Below are 12,999 nucleotides of genomic sequence, written 5' to 3'. Positions count from 1 at the left end.
CGCACAGTCAAAAGGGAAGAAAAATAAATTCAACTCACAGAAAATCAAATTAACCAATTTCCATCTACTCTACTATTAAAATTTCAGCTTGAATCAATTTCTTATTCCCACTCAAACAGTCATAGCAGCAAAAAGGAAACAAATCAATACTTCAATCATAAAACATAAACTCCCACATACACAGTACAAGAAGAAAGAGGACTTGAAGCTTCCATACTTTAAAGCAAGAACGATGGAGAAAAGGGAAGGAGGAACCAAAACTTATGGCTGAATAGAGGGAGAGATCTGGGCACGAAGCACAAAAAAAAAAAGAGCAGAGCAAGCAAAACAAGACCAAGAAGCAGAAAGACTCGCAAGTAGTACCTCAGCCTTAGTGATTCAGCTCTCACGCGTTAGCTCCCACACACCAGCAATGGCACAACCGTGAGTGGAGGAGGCAGAATAGCAAACAGAGAAGATGAGACAGAGGCGAGGATGACAGTGGAGGACTCGACCTTTGCATGGCAACGACGAGCGCCCACGATCGTCGGCGATAAGGATAGAACGACGGAGAGGAAGGTGGAGTCGGGAATTGCAAGACGAAGGACCAGAAGCTTCTCTCCCTTACTGGTGTGGAACGTGTCTGACTAAGTAGGAGGAGAGAAAAAATATCTGATGGCACGAGGGTATATTGGTAATTTCAAAAGCTCAAATAATCAGCATACAAAACTGAAATCCTTATTTTGAACCTTTAGGAATCGAACTTGGGACCTGATTGGTAAGGTATGGACTTAATTTTTACTAAACTGGCTCACCCTCTTGGTAAATTTGCTCCAAAATAATAAAAATATATTAATATACATTATTATAAATTTTTAACTTTACTTAAAACTTTAGATTATTACAGCACTTAACACTTAACTTAAATTAATCGATCATTTTAGGATTTTTTTATCATTTTGTCATGGTTAAAGCAGTTGTGGTGGTTCCTTCCAAGCACATACATAGCATTTCAACACACCAATATTCAAGGCATCACGAGAATCATTTTCTCAAGCTAGGTCATTACCCAATCAATCTCATTTTGTTTGGATTATTGTTAGTTTGTCCAATTTGGTGACTCTTTTATGTCATATCTTATTTTATTTTATTTTTACAATTGCAAATCAAAATCATATCTCTTTTTTTAAAAAAACAAAATTTCTTATGTTTTCTTTTTCCTTTTTTAAATTTTAAATTCCATCCGCTAGTCAAATGTCGTGATCACAACAAACTTCTTAATCCTTTAGGGACTGCTTGGTTGCAAGAATCTTAGGCTGTGGAATAATAATCATGTCTCCATTATTGGCTTACTGCTTTACCCATATATGCTTGGTTACTTTTAGAGATAGGGAATGGCTTTTCCTGGGAACAGAAATTAGCATACTTTTAATGTAATAACCCATTAATTTAAATAAAATTATAATTCAAGGTAAAATATTTTAAGTATATTATTATAAATTTTGGGTAGATTTAATAAGATGTATTGGTGATAAAAACTCTTAGAGCAAATATGGAGCTCCTTCTATCTTAACTAGGACTTGAAGAAGATATCGCAGGGCCCAGGAGATTTTGATATTAAAATAGGTGATTTTGTTTTTGTTGAGGCAATTTTGTCTTTTTGATTGATTTCTCTATTTCATTCCACATTTTTTCAGCATTTTCCCTGCCATAAAAAAAATATAAAGTTCACAATACAAGTCATATTTCAAAAAAAAAAATTGAATCGCTTATTAAATTTGTTAAGACAAAAATTACATTCCTTCCACCATTTTTCAAAAATCAAGGATAAATAGAGAGAGCATCATTAATATACCTAAACATTAGTTGTACTTTAGATCAAAGGAGTATTTTTTTCCATTCTACTATGTTGATATATTAATATTCATTTTAATAGCTAAATGGGCCTTACATGTTTTGTGTGTTATGTTTTGTTTTTGGTAAGCTGTGATGTGTTTTACCTGGTAGTATCTTTTGAGCTTGACCCATTGAAGTATCGCCCAATTCTATTTTTCCCATCAATCGTTCCCCATTTCCATTTCTATTATATAAAACAAAACAAAACAAAACAAAAAAACAAACAAAAAGGAAATAAAAGAAAATAGAGGAATCAGAAATAGAGCACGCGTCATTTGCTCTCTCCTCCATTTCGATAGTTCTAGAGACAAGTGGGAGAGGAGAGTTTCGTGTGTTCTTCCTCCATTCTTCCTCCGCGGTACATTTTGGCAAGCCACCGGTGACGTGTTCATGCATTGTCGTCAAAGTTCTGGTTTGCCCGACCATCTTCCTCTTCCTCTGTTCTATCATCAGTCTTTTTTTTATCTTCGATCTCGCTGCCCAGATCTCTCCCGTGTTGCGTGCTTCGGTGTGACTGTGGGAAGCTTTGTTCCTCTCCCTTCTTCCATCCTTTTGTTCTGATGGTGAGTGAACAGCATCCCTCTTCTCTCCTTCGTTCAATGATGTGTAAAAGGGTTTGGGTGAGATTTTTTTTGTTTTCTTTCCTTATTCAAATGTTGGATGTGAATGTTTGGGGAGGGGGTTTGGAACAAACTAGAGATTGAAGCTTAAGAGAACGTTTCCACTAGGTGATTTCATCTTTGTTGCTTGATTATTGCTTTCTGACCATAGATGGGGATTTGGATTTTCTTTGAGTTCAAAACTAGCTTTTGCTGAAGGAATAAAATTTAGGAAGTTTGATTAATTTAAATATTGTTATTGAAATTTTTTTTAAAGGAATTGGAGAGGAAGAAGCTTAGTATTATAGTTTGAATATTTATGCTTGTAAGGTGTTTGGTAAAATACTTGATAGGAGAAAACTTTTGTTATTTGATTGATAATTAAACTATATAGGAGGTAATTACTTTTCACAAGAAAAGTTGGAATTGGAATTAGAGATTTTGAAAAAGCATGATGAATTTAATTATGAATGTTTAGAAGTTAAATTTGTTGGACAAGAGATTGCTTATTAAAAAGTTTATTTGAGTGGTTTGGAAAATGATGCACTCAAGGTGTTTGACATATGGTACAAGAGAAAGTCATATTCCACTGGAATAAGTAATTATGATTTAGATTATATAGAGAAATCTTGGGATATAAACGGAGGTGCATTAGGTCGCTTTGAATTATTCAAATTGATTTTGATTATATTAGTGTTGAAGGGAAATTATTTTACTTATAGACAATCTATTAAGATTTATTATATATAAATTTTGTTTTAGGATGTTGGGAGGAAGAGAAACTTAATAGGAGTTGAAATTAAAGGAGTGAATTTTAGTACATGAGAATGCTGCAGGTAAGTGATTAGCGTCCCAATTAGTTTATTAATTAATTTTTCTTATTGATTTTTTTTACATAGATTATTTTAATAATAATTATATTGATTAGTGAATATTTTTTTAATTAAATTTTTTTCATTTTAAGTTATAAGACAGTGGTGAAGAATATTTAGATCGTAGCATATGAATGTTTTATCCCTTATGAGATATTCTTTCAAGATTGAAAAAAATCATTTTCACTAACATTGACAATTCTTGATTATTTAATAAATGCAAGCATGAGCATTGGATATGAAATTTTATTCTAGCAAGTTTTAATGCTTAAAACTATTCATGTGAGTTTGACTTTGAAATTGAAAACTGTACCTTGAAAATGATGATTTTCTCGCATGTTTGAAAATGGTTTTGAAGGGAATTTTATACAGAACACTGGTTGTCAACGACAGTTTCATTAGCCCTTGGCGCGTCATGGTCAATGACTAGCTAGTTTGATTTTTGTGAGCTCTGTTTTCACATTTGTTATTCGTGAGTCTCATACTCGCGTTTGTTTTCGTGACTTTGAGTCGCGTTTGGTTATTTACCCTCATGAACTGTGTCCACGTTTGTTTCGTAGCTCAAGCTGTGTTTGGTTATTTATTTTCGTAGACTGTGTATCCACGTTTATTTTCGTGGCATAAGCCACGTTTGGTTATTTACCCTCATGGATTGTGTATCCACATTTGTGAATTGTTCTGATAAATCCTCAGAAATATGAATTTTTAATTAATTGATGATTTTATACTCTAATTGTTTTAAAATTGTAAATGTTACTTATTTATTTAATTTATTTATCTTGTCAAGATTAAATGTTGAAATTCTTTTGTTATTGAAGATCTAAAGGCTCATGATATTAAAGTTGCATAGAAATTTTTATTCTAAATTTACTAATTTTATTATATTGAATCGTTTTCTCTTTAACCTCCATAACTATTGCAAATTATTCATTCTTATTTCTTTAAATATGATAGTTGGGACGTTATTCACTGAAAAATATTTAATTTGGTCTCAAATAATGTAGCTATCATTGTACGTCCTACTGACCACTGAGGGACTCAATTGTTGATTTGACTTGAAGATTTATTTATGAATCTCTCCTTTTTGGTGTAAACAATTTATTATGCTTTATTCTTTGGAAACTTGAATTAATAGCTTCACATTAACTATAGATAGAATTTTGATATATTATTCATTTGTCTATCTGTTGTGGGGGGGCAGAGTTCTACATTCCTAAATTGGGTTGTATATGGCTATTTTAGAGACTTCAAGAGGTCTTATTTTAGAGGATATTTTGCTGAATTTGTGTTACACAAAGTTTAGGAATCGTTTGTTTATATGAAAATGTTATAATGATTTCTCATCCTATTTCAAATGAATTAAAATGTTATATTAAAGTTTTCTTAATCTAAGCTTAAGGGATGTATGTTTGGACATATATCTTGTGCCGATCACGTCTAATTAAAAATGAGGATGCATGTGAAAAATAAGAGGAATCATGTCACCACCCATCATGATCCAATAACTATTTTACTAAAATGTTATTATAAACTTTTTATATGGACGAAAATAAGTATTTCAATTATCATTTTTCTAATTTTTTAAGTATAAATTTTTTAGAAAATTAATTTTATTAACATATTCATAGCTTTAATTTAATTTTTCTCTCTCCAAAATATTTTTATAAATATTTTTTTAAAATTTTTTTGAATTTATTTAGATTCTAAATATTTTCATGGTATTTATTTTTCTTAATCTTTTTCTTTCATGGAGTAAGAAACTCTTTTTTTTTATTACTCACATATAATTATTTAAGGCACGGTCAGGTATTAAATATGAGCACATCCCCGCATAAGAGAGAAACTCTTTAATGTACACATATATATAAATCTGCATATGATAAAGAAAGGCCATAGAAATACAATGATAAAAACAAATGCATAAAGGTTATGTTGGTGTTCATGACCCTTATTATAATAATGGTATTATGGTCTTCTTATTTTAATTTATATTTAAACAAAAAGTACATAAACTCCATTCCCACCTATATAAATATCTTATCAAACAAATTGGTAGTCATCATCATTCCATTCTTTTCTATTCCCTATAATTCCATTTCTTTTCATTATCTCTTTTTCTATAAACCAAACGGCTCCTCAATTGTGAATGACATTCAATAAAAAAATAGGAAGTCAGGAAATGTGGCCGCAGAAAATTAACAGGGAGAAAAGGATTTATTATAGACAATCTTATGAAATTCCATTTATATTCGTAGTGTCTGTTTAAAATTGTGAAGCACCGATTGAAGTTTATCCTTATTTTGATTGTCCCATTTATATTCATACTTCATAGTGTCTATTTAAATATTAAGCAATTAAAATTATAATCTTATGGGTCCGATCCTTAAATTTAATTTCATTATTTTATGATTCTGGATCGTGATTCATCAGCCTTATCAACTACTAATTTGTAATTTTCTGAAGAAAGAAAGGAAGAGGAAGATGGGTGACATGGATAGGCACAACCTAAGGCACGCAAAGACAAAGAAAGTCTTGGATGGACCGATACTCTATCATTCATGATTCATTAAATAAAATTATTTCAATTTAATTAAATAAAATCTTATATATTATTATTTTTATAATAGAATGTCTATTTATTTTTTTACATTTTCTCTCTCTATTATTATTAATATTAAAATCAATTGATATTTAATATCATATGAATTATGGATAGTCTGTAGTCCTCATCAGTAATTGGTTTCGCGTTTTAGTCTTTTTGTTTTCGTATACCATGAATACAATTTCCTATTATTTGTAAAAATGAAAAAAAAAATTTGTTGCCTTATCATTTTCGGAGAATAGCAGCTAATTATAACCTAAAGTTAATCAATCTTACGAAGTCCTATCCTTTCATAGTTATTTGTTTTAATTTTTTTAAATTTTTAAATTGAGAATAATATTATTTATGTCCGCCTTTAGAGAGTACACTAGTTTTCTGAGAAAATAAAATGATTTATCGCTACAGTTTTTTCCCCTAATTATTGTAGCCTTCATGTTTGTCGACCAAGTTCGGCCAAGTAATTATTACTTTCGTCCCAGCTTAATTACGAGCATCCAACAGAGTGATCATAAAGTAAACAAGTCATAATTTGAATCCAATATTTAAAAAAAAAAAAAAACAGAAAGGCAACTAAGAAGCACGCATGGACACATCTAAAGTAAAATAATACTTGTGTAAATTCACGCATGGACACATCTAAAGTAAAATAATACTTGTGTAAATTAAGATAATTATCTTGAAGCATATTGTGATCCATGGAAGCTCTAGATTTAAATTTTATTAATTCATATTAATAGTGATTACACGTCAGCGTCCAATCGAGGAATATGACTATTACAAATTCAATATTTAATTTGATTTGAAGATATTCTATTTTATTATGACATTTCTTCAATAATTGTAAATTGAATAATCATGTCTATGGAATATTATATCTCCATGCCTAAAGAAAACGAAAGAAAACAAGTTGATAAAAGGGAGAATTTTAGTTAAGGCCTATGAAGAGAGATATTTATTAATAGGTCCCAAAAAAAATGAAAATTCTTAGCAAGATTTGAACTAAATTCAAATAACATGGGTGGCTGAAAAGATTGAAATGTCCTTCTGCAAAAGGAAGATAAAATGATTGACAATTGATATTGGTAAATTAATAAGTAAAATTAAAAAATTAACAATTAATGATTCGTCATTTAGAATAAAATAATTAAACTAATAAGATTATTGACAAATCATGTAATTTATAACTAACATTAATAAATTAACAAGAAAAGATTGCATAATTAACAACTTATGGTTCAGTTCCTTTGAGGCACGCCTCACTCAATCATTAAATGCATTCAATTTCAGTGCTCATCAGGTAATAGCAATTTGAATCATCCAAATTTTTTTGGATTGTCTAGATTTACCAATTTTATTTTATATTTTATTATATATTTGTTAAAATGAAAAATACAAAATTTTAATAAATTTACTTTATTATCAATTTGAACAATAGAAATTTAATTTGAATGATCCAATTTATAAATTTTTTAAAAAAATTAATATTAAATTGAATCATTCAAATTAAATCTACATTGCCCAAATTGATAAAGTAGATTTATTAAAATTTTATATTTTTTTATAATAAACATAAATTAAAATAAAAAAATAAAATTGACCAGATTGATGAGCACGATGGACCGAACCCACTCTCAGACATGCTTAAACTACTTTTAGCAAAATGCTTAAACTCTGAAATTATGTTTTCCCATTCACCTAATGCTAAGAGTCTGATTCTACTAGTGTTATTAAAGAAGTCACAGATGAAAACCTGCACCAATCGTGGCATATGGACATAGCCATTTCTTTTGGCCAACAAAAATTACAGGAGTTGAGAATTATCACCTCTGCTTCAGATTCTCTGGCACTCCTCATAACTACTTTTCTAATGGAAGTTGAAGCACTTGGCAGCAATCCAAGAATGCAACAATTTAATGGATATTCTTGATTGAACGGATTTCAAATCTGACACGCTTTCTTAATATATACTGCAAAATCCTCAAGAGGGTCAGGACATTGGTCACATATATTTTACCCAAAATTCAAAAGAAAAACTATCCAAATAGCTATGTTATTCTTTTTACGTCAAAATATCTGGGAGATAGTAGCCTCTTTCCATTTGGATAGCAAAAATTTGCATAAACAGATAAATTGACAAGAAGAAACAATTCCGATAGCAGAGAAATATACTACTATTATTTCAAACGCAATCTCTTCAATGAAGAAAAAGAAGTAAAAAACACCTTTTGATTACTAGAATTTGATTAGGCATTTCTTACATAAAATTTCGCTACAGAACTAATAAACTGAAAATTGATAATTAAAAAAAAAGAAGAACACTTAATTTGCACAAAATTCTTTCATATACCCTGAGGCTATATGGTCATCATATGGTTCATCCAAGCATAACAATATGCCTGCACAAAGACATGCTGAATTAACAAAACCAAGATACTACATTTGTTATGTTATTTAATCAAAACTCAATTTGAAATTGACAAATTTAAACTCAAGCAGTTAAGAAATATTTTAGTTTGGCATTTGACGACCATGATCTACTCCACTTAGCTTAGACAGTTGGCAAATGCAAGTTAGGAGACGAATATCTCTACCAGGGCCCCACTTCTCGTGGATCCAATCTGGCACCACCTTTTCATTAAAATCAGTCTATTCTTTAGCTTCTTAAATTTTGTAGTCACTCAACATGCTTCTGACACTAAAATGCAATATTAGAAGCTACTTTCGTTATGGTCACGATCAATACTCACCAATCTCGACGATATCTGAATTGTTCATTATCATGTTCTGCAGGAGCTCTTTTTCTGAATGGAAAGCATTTGACAGAACTATGTACAGAATATATCGCATCAACCAAGCGAAGCAACGATGAAGAAATCCGTCGTCATGTTGCTGATTTTGATTTTCATGAGAATAATCAAGGCTCTCTACCAGCTATATTGAAAAGCAGAGGACATGGTACAACAAATAGCTCATAAAAGAGATGGAACATGCACAATATAACTAAAAGAAGAAGTAGGGGACAAAAAGAAAAATGAAAGAACAGTGGCATTGCTAAACACGAAAAGATCGAACAGTGGCATGAATAAACCAAACAAAAAGGGAATACTTGCATTTCAACAAGCTTTTCTGCCAATGTTGACCGTTGAATTCTGTTATTTGATTGGGTTAAGTTTCAAGCATGGCACTTCTTCCCCTCAACTCGTGTCTTTTCGCTTTCAGTGTCTTCCCTTTTCCTCTCATCAGTACCCTTCTCCATTGATGAGTGAATTGATTGAGGTTCTTTCCCCTTCATAAAAGCAATAAACTCCTCCAGCTGCTTTGCATTGTGTATGAATACACTGAAGAGCCAAAGCATCTGTGCCAGGTCTTTTTACATCTTATCCATTGCAAAATTCCATGCATCTACTGTTTTAGCATGTAAGTAAAAGCACAACACGTCCAAAATTAATGGAATGCCACGTGAACAAAGTATTACACGTTTTGAAACGTCCTCGTAGCCAGGTTCCACGTTGCCCTTTCTAAAAGCAATTCGGGATAACATTTGAAGACCCTCATCATCACTTAGTTTCTTGACATCATAAATTTTTTTTCAATAGCATGACTTACTAACAACTGTTTATCCTTTGTGATAATAACAATCCTGCTTCCTTGACCAAACCGGTCACATCCTTCATTTAAGTGCTCCTAGTCGTAGCTGTCATCTTAAGGAAATCATCCAGTTTGGAATCATTGCTCCAGGTTATTTCAGAAAGCCTCCAACAAAAGAAGGTGTCACGCCCCAAAAATAAGAAATGACCGACACAAAATATAAACCACATCATATATCTTGTAAGCCACAAATTTAAAATTTATTTAATTTAATTAAAATGTACTCAATTATTCACTGACCTATTAATACTATTGATAATAATCATTACAATAACTATTTTATATTTTGTCAGAACCTCCTCCGTAAATAGGATATTCCAAAATTCTGTATCACAAAAATTTTCCTTAAACATTATATCAATCAGGAGTTTAGCTCCTTCTAGCCAGCAAACAAAATGTATAATAAACTAAAGACTTTAATTATAAGTTATGTGGAGCACCTAATCATATATCTCATAACATAACACATAATTTTATATTTACATCAATAAGACATATTTACAGAACAAGTCTCTATTCTGTTCCGTAAACATCCATCATTGTTAAGCAAGACGTACAGTGTCAAGTATGCTATCTGAAACCAAAATAATTTTCCAGTGAATAACGTCCCAACAATAAATAATAGAACATAAATAAAATAAAAAGTTTGAAATAGTTATGTAAGTTAAAGAGACGACAATTTCTATAAAAATTTAATAAACTTCATAATAAAATGGCTCTATAAAATTTCAAATAAAATCTTAAATTATTGAACTATCATAGTAAATGATAATACCACTTAATTTCAAGAAAGCACATAAATAAAATAAATCTTTTTATATACAAATTACCAGATAAAAACCAATGGAATATAAATCGTCAAATAATTGGATTCATAATTATAGGGACATATCAGAACAATTAACAAATGTGGACACACAGTTCATGATAATAAATAATCAAACGCGGCTTATGCCACGAAAACAAACGTGGAGACATAATCCGTAAGGGTAAATAACCAAACGCAGTCGAAGCCACAAAACAAACGTGGACACACAGTCTATACGAGGATAATGCTAAGCAAACGCGGCTTAAAGCCACGAAACAAACGTGAGTACAATGCTCACGAATAACCATCCCTCCGTTCCACGTGCATTGACCATCGCATAGGGCTAGCACCTCCTATAAACACCCTGCTAGCTAGGTGTACCATGACGTGCCAAGGGCTAATGGAACTGCCGTTAACAACCAGTGTTTTGTATAAAGTCCCTTTTTAAAACCATTTTCAAACATGCAAGAAAATCATCACTTTTAAGATACCGTTTTCATTCTCAAAATCAAACTCGCATGAATACTTTTTAAGCATTAAAACTTGCCAGAATAAAATTTCATATTCAATGCTCATGCTTGCATTTGTTAAATAATCAAAAATTGCCAATGCTAATGACAAGGAATTTTATTAATCTTGAAAGGATATCTCATAAGGGTAAAACATTCATATGTTATGATGAATCGTTTTTCACCACCATCTTAAAACTTAAAAATGAAGAAATTTAATTAACAAAGTATCCACTATTCAACATAATTATTATTAAAATAATCAAGATAACAAAATAAATTTTAATAAAAAAATTTATTGATAAATTAGTTGGGACGCTATCCACTTACCTGTAATATTTTCAAGTGCATATTCACTCTTTGGAGTCAAATCTTCCTTCTTGTAGACACCCTCAATCATGCTAAAATTTCAAAGTTCTTCTATCCTTCATCTCATCGAGCACCCTAGGTGCATTCCCAAATGAAATCTAAAAAATAATATTATCATTTATACTCATCAACCATGTAATTTCCAAAATCCAATTTGTTCACAATAGCTTCACAATCAACATGCTCCACAAAGCTCAAGCTAAACCTATGAATAATCAACATTTAAATCAAATATGTCCTCATAAAAATTAATAAAATTTTTGAAAGTTCATAACCAGATAAAACTTATTCTAACAAACATTCTGTCAAACATTTTGGAAGTACTATTGCTTAAATCATAATAATAAGTTCATTTCTCTTTCAATTTCCTTAATATATATTAAAATTTTATTTGACTTCCTACAATTCCACAACATTTAATAGACATTTCAAAAACTAATACATAATTAGCAATTTAGTACTTGAATTATCAATGAAAATATTCTCTTCAAAATCTCTATTTCTAATTCCAACTTCCTTTCAAACATTTTTATCAAATATCTGATATGCATCCAAATTCAAACAAATATAAAGCATCTTTTTTTCTTAATATCCTTTCTACAATTTCTCAATACCAATATTTAGATTTACTCTAGAGCAAAATCAGTTTTGACTTCAAATGAAGAACCAAATTCACATTCATCTCCACTGACAAGAACCCAAAACAACCATATACAGATTACTCAATGGAAATATTCACTTAACCTTTAAATTTTAATTTACTCAAATCCTACTCTAAACAAAGTCACAGATGGGAGCATCGTTAGGCAGAGAGATCACTGTTATAGCTTTCTAAATAGACCCACAGAATCAGCATGAAAGAGAACCTAAAAATCCTCACCTCAAGTTATCAAAATCAGAAACAAGAGGAGTTGCTTGAGCAAAAATGGAGGAGGAAGAAGAAAAACGTCCGATGCCCACACCACAGAAAGCACAGCGACGGAAGAGGTGAACGTCGGCGATGAGAAATAGAACCAAGAAAGGATGGGTGGAAGTGCAGGGAAGCACGAACATCGCGAATCAAACCTCAACAGTGGTGAACCCACAGCAAACATTGACCGGCGACTAACTTCGATTGGACAGAATGGAGAAGGAAAGACAAGATCCGATGACGAGAAACAGAGGAGGAAGAAGCTGCTGCAGGCTAGGCGGACAGTAGCAGTGAACGATTGCAGCACGCACACCACCGGTCATATGTGGTTCAGCTGCTCTCTGACTCTCTCTCTCTCTCTCTCTCTCTCTCTCTCTCTCTCGATGGTTCTTGAATCCGATGGAAATGAGGAGAACATGCTCTGCTCTTTATCTCTTTCTCCGAACGTGCTCTGCTCTTCTCCCTTTATTTATTTAATTAACAGAAAGGCATTTTAGTAATTTTGCCTCATGAAAATTTAAATTTAAGACCTATTAATAATGTATAAACCACAATATATTTAATTTAAAAATAAAAAAAATATTAAAAATAAACTTTAAACACTTTTTAATAATTTAATTAATTAATTTTATTTTATTATTAGTATTTTATTATTATTATTTTTTTTGATCATTACAGAAGGAATCAAAAAAGTACCATAAATCTTCAAAATGGTGAGCAATGAGATTACACACAGCACGTGCTAATGCTGATTTACCTATTTTGAAAATTCCACAAATTCCTACCATTTTGACTTCCTCATTAGAC

The 12,999-nt window shown here is 31.1% G+C and overlaps 1 long non-coding RNA gene across 4 annotated transcripts; it reads right to left on the bottom strand.

The window, feature by feature from the left end:
- Positions 1–6,834: 6,834 nt before the first annotated feature.
- Positions 6,835–12,618, bottom strand: LOC129311839 (uncharacterized). 4 transcript variants are annotated; one of them, XR_008593409.1, is made up of 4 exons: positions 12,163–12,618; positions 8,696–11,380; positions 7,773–7,915; positions 6,835–6,992 (listed from the first exon to the last, which is right to left on the bottom strand). It is a non-coding gene; the product is annotated as an uncharacterized LOC129311839 (long non-coding RNA). The 4 variants fall into 4 exon arrangements; XR_008593408.1 differs by lacking the exon at positions 6,835–6,992 and adding an exon at positions 8,296–8,344 and having other exon boundaries at positions 7,587–7,915; XR_008593410.1 differs by lacking the exon at positions 6,835–6,992 and having other exon boundaries at positions 7,587–7,915; positions 8,696–10,170; positions 11,244–11,380.
- Between the last annotated feature and the right edge of the window lie 381 nt (positions 12,619–12,999).

The sequence above is a fragment of the Prosopis cineraria genome, unplaced genomic scaffold (assembly GCF_029017545.1).
Source record: "Prosopis cineraria cultivar Desert tree isolate PC_DT_omini unplaced genomic scaffold, ASM2901754v1 PC1, whole genome shotgun sequence".
In the NCBI taxonomy this organism is placed as follows: Eukaryota; Viridiplantae; Streptophyta; class Magnoliopsida; order Fabales; family Fabaceae; genus Prosopis; species Prosopis cineraria.
Note: the sequence above shows the minus strand (reverse complement) of the source record. Positions and strands in the feature narration are given on the sequence as shown.